Raw genomic sequence first — 6,497 nt, forward strand, 5'->3', positions numbered from 1 at the left:
TCAACTGCAAGCCTTGGAGTGAATCCATATTTCTCCAACACATTTGGAGTTGGTGTTTTAAGTGGAGCCCCAGTCTGAACGTTTCCCAAACAAAGTCTCCGAGGAAGTTTTCATGCAGACTATACTTGCCTACTCATGTTTTTTGATTACTTAGTTAAAATACTTCATGGGCCACAATTTCTCCTGTGCCAAGATCTGCTCTGGGCATGTTATGGTTCCCCAAGCCTGTGGTACACATTGCAAGTCATGGGGTTGCTCTTGCGTGTGCCAGCTGGCAGAGGGACCTGGTGGGCCAGCTGGCAGCCAAGGCTGGCTGGAGCACAGCCCGCCCCAAACATCCCTTCTCTTGCTTTCTGCTCACCAGGAGACTGGTTCCAGCTCCTACCTGCCAGAGAGCAATCAGATGCAATCTATCTGGCAGTGTTGGGTTGTCCCAGAGGAGCTATGCTGGAGGTAGAGTCGGATCTTAGACTGCTGCAATAAAGAAAGGGAAGGGTTTTGAAGCTGTTCTAATGGGCTATTCTGAGTACAAGAGAACTGCATGAACTGAGGGACTGCAAGCATCTGTGTTGCCTAATGCTGAGGTGAAAATGTAGCTCCCTAGGCCAGAAGAAAGTATTTTCTCGTAAGGTACTTTAGTTTCTCATCCTGGAAAATAATCAGTCATTTCAAAAGCATCTGAGTGATCTCTGGCTTATATCCAACCAGGATGATACTGGTTCTTTCACTGTACAAGGAGGAGTCTTGCACCAGTTCTACAAACTGATACATAGGTCGGTGTTCCCGTGAAAGTCAAGGGGCTTAATTTACTACTAAAGAATTGCAAGGTCCCTGACACACTTACCTTTTTTCTCAAGAGCATATTATTTCTTGAATCTCATCTACTTACACTAAGTTTTAACTAGATTATCATACAGAGTTGTAAGACTAAGCAAGCTGTGATCAAACCAAATAAACTCATTTTGGTTTATTTACTTCCCAGAAGCATATAAACAAATGCGGTGTTAGAGCTTAACAAGGATAATATCAGTTTTTTTTTGTTTTGGTTTGTTTGTTTTAAAGAGGATTAAGTACTTCAGCTTTTTGGTTTCACTTTTACTTAAAAGCTTAAGTAAACTCTACACATGTACATGTAGTTTACAGTAAGGTCTAACTACAGCAATAATTTTAGCAGACATTCATCTGGACATAGGGGATTTTGTGGACTACAAATACAGAGCTCACTTCAGTTCAGGGTCTCTCCAAGTAAGACCCTGAGCCCCTCAACACCCACACCTTTGAACAGGCCTGATGATTTTAAGTCTGCCCAAATGTGTTAACACTGCGGATTCAACAGCTAAATTTAGTGCTACTGCATCCGATGTAAAATGCATTACACATCAGGTTGTAATATTTGAAGACTTGGTACAAAAAAGCACCCCAGGAAGAAAATGGTCTGTAACTCTCATTAACTGTAACAACAGCAAAGTTACATAAAGCAGAGATAGCTCAATTTACACCAAAAATTATTTAGAAATAGATAGCTTGGTAGTTTTGTGTAATTGTGTATCGTATTGTACTACAAGGTGAGTATATAAACAAGGCAAAATGTCTTCACAAATGAATGTTTAAAAGCTGACTAAGGACTTGTTGTGGGCCAGGCAGCTATCTCTCAGTTTTTAAGTGCTCAGGTTGTCAGAAGTTGAGAGCCAGAGAGAAGCCTGCACAAAACCATTCCTGAAAATGTAATCAAAATGACTGATTTACAGGAGCAGAAATATACACATTTATACAAGTACTCAAAAATATCAGCGCTTCTTTTCCCATTTTACTTCAGGTCCAATTTATGTGTCAATCTTTAAGACATACCAGCTCAGTAAAGGCTAACTTGAACATGTCGGCATAACTTGTGAGAAAATGGCATCCTATACAGTGCCATATTAACTGTGTTAAGAACTTGCCTTAAAGAGTATGCATGGTATAGAATACTCTTGTGAATACTCTCATCTGTGTTTCTTATGCAGACATAAGCACTTCTGTTTGGATTCTAACATGCTGGGTGCTGTATAAAACTAAGAAAAACATTGTCTATCCTAAAAAAAAATAAATTATAAACAAAAATGATAAAGTATAGGTCTATCTAAGAAGCACTGTGAATGTCACTGTGAGACTGCACATGTAAATAAGCTGTGAAGGTTTGTGGCTCAGACAACACCGAGCACTGGAAGAAAATTAACAGAAAACCAGAAGTAAATAGGAAAACAATACAGCAATAAAGCTACTGTTTGCATAAATCGTATGGGAGTTGTCTCTAGAAATGTATTATTTTGTGTGAAAAACCTGAATGTTCCCATGCATTTCTTAATCAGTATGTTCCTTCTGAAACAGAAGTGGATTTATTTTGGTGTAAGTTTGTTAATTTTAAAATTTGTGTAAGCCTTTTGCTTCTGGCAGTTATTACATTGTCACTCACATAATTTTCTTGGCAACCAGATCAGCCTGGAGGTGTGCCTGTGTATCCTCACAGTACCCTCAAATTGCTCAAAGTGCACCTGAACTAAATACAATAGAAGAATAATGCAGGACAAGACCTCCAGAAATTACACAAGATGTAACTTGTAGCTGGAAATGGCCTCAAGCTGTGCCAGGGGAGGTTTAGACTAGACGTTAGGAAGAACTTTCTAACTGAAAGGGTTGTCAGACATTGGAACGTGCTGCCTAGGGAGGTGGTTCCCTGGCTGTGTTTAAAAGTTGTCTACATGTGGTGCTTGTGAATATGGCTCGGTGCTAGTCTTGGTAGAGTAGGGTTAATGGTTGCACTTAATGACCTTTAAAGTCTTTTCCAACCTAAGTGATTTTGTGATTCTGTAACTGAAAGGTATTTGTCATTAACCTGTAACTAAAAGTACTAATGATGGACATCTAGCAATTTTTCCTTGGTAGCCTGTGACAATATTTAATTGTTCTTACAGAATTTCCTATGTCAACTTATACCTTTCCTTGCTATAAAATCTGTTACTACTTACTCATCCCTTTGATACTGAATAGGTAGTGAGTGCTTGCAACATGCAGGGCTAGTTTAAGATTTTGATAATAAAGTAACTTTGTGCCTAACACAATTCCATATAAGCTTGTTCCTTGGCATGGTATCTGCCTTAGTTACAGTTATAAGTTAACCAAAGAACAATAGTGGAATCATAGCCAAAACCTGTTTGATCAAGGATGTATATCCTCCTGGACTGATGGACCATGGACTTGGCTGAAGACCAACAGCCTGAATGAGTCCTGAGTTGAACCAATACCTTATAAGGGTAATTTGAGGAAGGGGATGCTCCCCAAACAACAACCAGAGACCCCCAGAGACCAAAAGAGTATGTGCCACAGGGAGGAGAATATTATAATTAATTAATATCGGAATTAATTGTAATATGCATGATTATTTTTGGAAATGTAATGCATATGCAAGAGTTAGGAAGATATAAGTGCTGCATTTCTGTCAAGTCAGCACGCACGCTCAATGGGGCGATCCTCCCTGCACCCAGTGCTGTGATAAAGAAATGCCTTCTAAACTTCAGAACAAATCTTAGAGGGTTTTCTTCTTCACTGCTATAAACTTTTATGATCTCATGTGGGCATTCTGCATCCCCCTAAAAGCTTTTTGCCCAAATCTGGACAAAGTATTTCACCTGAGGGCTCATAATGAGTTGACTCGACTCATTAGTAAGCTTCCAAGCCTTAATTCCTCTTCAATCACTGCAAAACAGTGCTTGTGGTCTGCTATAAACCCCCAGTCCTCCCCAGCCTGCTTCTGTTGTACCAGTTATGCCACACTTTGCATGTGTGGAGGGACTGTTCCTTTTATTTCTGAAATTATACATTTTTCATTTTCTTTCTCGAATTTATGAAATAATGTGTTCAGTCTGAAAATGTTTTCAGTTGCATCAGTGAAGTCACTGCCTTCCACCACAAGTGATTTTCAGTCTGAAAATTTTTTCAGTTGCATCAGTGAAGTCACTGCCTTCCACCACAAGTGATTTTCACTGGCCAGTGGCACTTCATCTGAACAAATTAGTTTTGTGTTCAACACCAACTCAACTGTCTGCAGTACTTCAGTAAATTCAATCTCTATTTCTATGTTATAGGATGACATAAAAGTAGGAGCATCCTATTCTACCATGACCATCATAGAGACGTCCAGAAAATGCCTTCTGAAATTTTGTTTTTAACTAAAACCCTTTACACTATGTTTTGTAGCATTCTCTTTTTAGTCACTGGGTTTGACTTTGAAACCCAACCAAGAATGAGGCTCCTCTGTGTGGCAGGCACTGCTCAAGCATGGAATACTAACCCTACTGAGCTTTGCAAGCTGCGTGCTTTAGAAGAGCACAGGACACAGAAATGTAGTATGAAACAAAGTAACAGTGAAAAAGCATAATGGTTCTATGTGGAGGAAGAGAAGGAGACAATTGGGGGAAGACAAAATCCAGTAGTTACTAGATGGGGGCATGGCACAAGAAAACGTTAAGAGATAGGAGCTGAAGGAAAGTAAGCTGCAGAGAAAAGAATGGGAGAAAAAAATGTACCGGCAATGACAGGGCAAATGAAGTCTAGTTAAAACTGCAGAATTCTCTTGACTGCCTCAGGCTCTTTGCTTTGCTATTTCTTGCAGCTATGCCTGCCTGCTGGCATCTGCAGACATACCACTTAGATTCACTGACCACTCTATTAAGAGTCTCAGTATTTTTTAACACAAAGAACACAAAATATCTGCTAAATAGTACTGACCTCACCCACAGATGCTCTAGTTTTTTATTATGCTGAGCCTCAACATAGCTACTAGGAAGGATGACTAAAAAGTGTAATCTTTGAAAGGGGCAAGAATTAGCCATCTGATAGATGACTCATAGGTGGAAATACGGAATGTTTCTGCATGTTTTTGCAGATCCTGCTTGATCAGTGTTATCTACTCACTGGCATACTGCTATCTGCTAGGCCTTACAGAACTACCCTCTGTGCAGAGGAAGGGGACGCAGGGAGGGGTACACACAGAGCAGCTGCTAACAGCTCCCAGCAACCACAGGGTTGAATGGCTGAAGGCAACAAAGTTACAACTAGAAAGGCGTTCTTAACCACGTTCCAAAGGGACGGAGTGCTGAAGCAAGCAGGAAATACTAGCAACAAAGTAGTCTTGAAAAATTGCAGGGAAGAAAAGCTCACTTAGCAGGAACTCAAGAAGAGCTTCCGTGCAGAAGGAAGCAACTTTGAGGTTTTGGGGCTAAACAAGCCAAACCCCATGAAACGCAGGGAGAAACCACTGTGGCGGAGAGAGAAATACCTAGGAAGACAGATCTGAAAATCTATACATCTTCTGGTGTGATTGAACAATAGGGTCACAGCGTTACTAGTGAACCTTGCACATAATTTGTTCTACCAGAAGCAAAGAGTAATTATTTTAGAAGTTCTTTTTAAAGATGGCTGGCCTGGACTGTTACAGCAACTATGAAGGGACAAACTAGGACTCAGCCAAACTCGAGGAAAGCCAGGAGGAGTCTGCAGGACAGCAAGTAACAGAGAGGTGTTTAGTACAGGTAAGAGAGATGGTTCAGAGATTTTATTTTTGAAGTAAGAGTATATTTTTCAAAAGGACTACCAGATAGACAATGCAACAAAAGGCTAAATGAGAATGGTTTTTTTCTCTTTCTAGAATAACGGGAAGTACATGGAGTCACCAACATGATCTAAACATAAACTCTAAACCAGCCGAGTGACAGTTTAAAAAAATTAATGGCATAGTCCTGTTTTTGACAGCTAGTGATACTTAGGAAATGTTTAATTTTAAATTCAAAGCATTAACGCTGCAGTGAGACACACCTTAAAACAATTTATCTGAAACCCCAGGACAGGTAAAAAAGTTTTCCAGATTACTTCCTGAAAATAGTTCTAAGTAGCTGTAAATTTTACAAAGAAAAACATGTGGTGAAAATACGTCGTTTGAAGGTTCAAACTAGGTACACACAGCTGTGGAGTCTTAGGAGCCCAAAAGTAAAAATCAGTGCCTCATCCATTGCTGTAGGGTTGGGTTTTTTATACATTCTTCCCTCCGTGTAATCGATTTATAGGCTTTAACATGGTAAGTTCTTTATAAAAGGTAATACTTTAATTTTTAATCTCAGGTTAAGGTGCTTCAGCCTGCAAACTTGGTACTGCCTTAGCATTAAGCTAGCACTTAAAGGAGAACTGCAGCTATTGGGTTTGCTTTCAGTGCACTAACTTTTACCGTTTTCAGGTGATACGTTTCCTGCACATAACGCAAAAAAAAAAGGCCGACCCACTGTTTTTCAACCTGTAACCACAGCAGAGGCCGTTCTCTCCAGGGACCGCACAACAGCTTTAATCCCCGCACTGTGATACCGCAGGGGGGGAAGAGCAACGGCCACGAGCAAGCGAGGCCCAGCTCCACAGGCCACTCAGGCGCAGGGCCTGGCTGAACAACTGCTTCCCGCGCCGGGACCCAGCCC

Source organism: Chaetura pelagica, unplaced genomic scaffold, assembly GCF_000747805.2.
Source record: "Chaetura pelagica isolate M959 unplaced genomic scaffold, ChaPel_1.0 scaffold117, whole genome shotgun sequence".
Classification (NCBI taxonomy): domain Eukaryota; kingdom Metazoa; phylum Chordata; class Aves; order Apodiformes; family Apodidae; genus Chaetura; species Chaetura pelagica.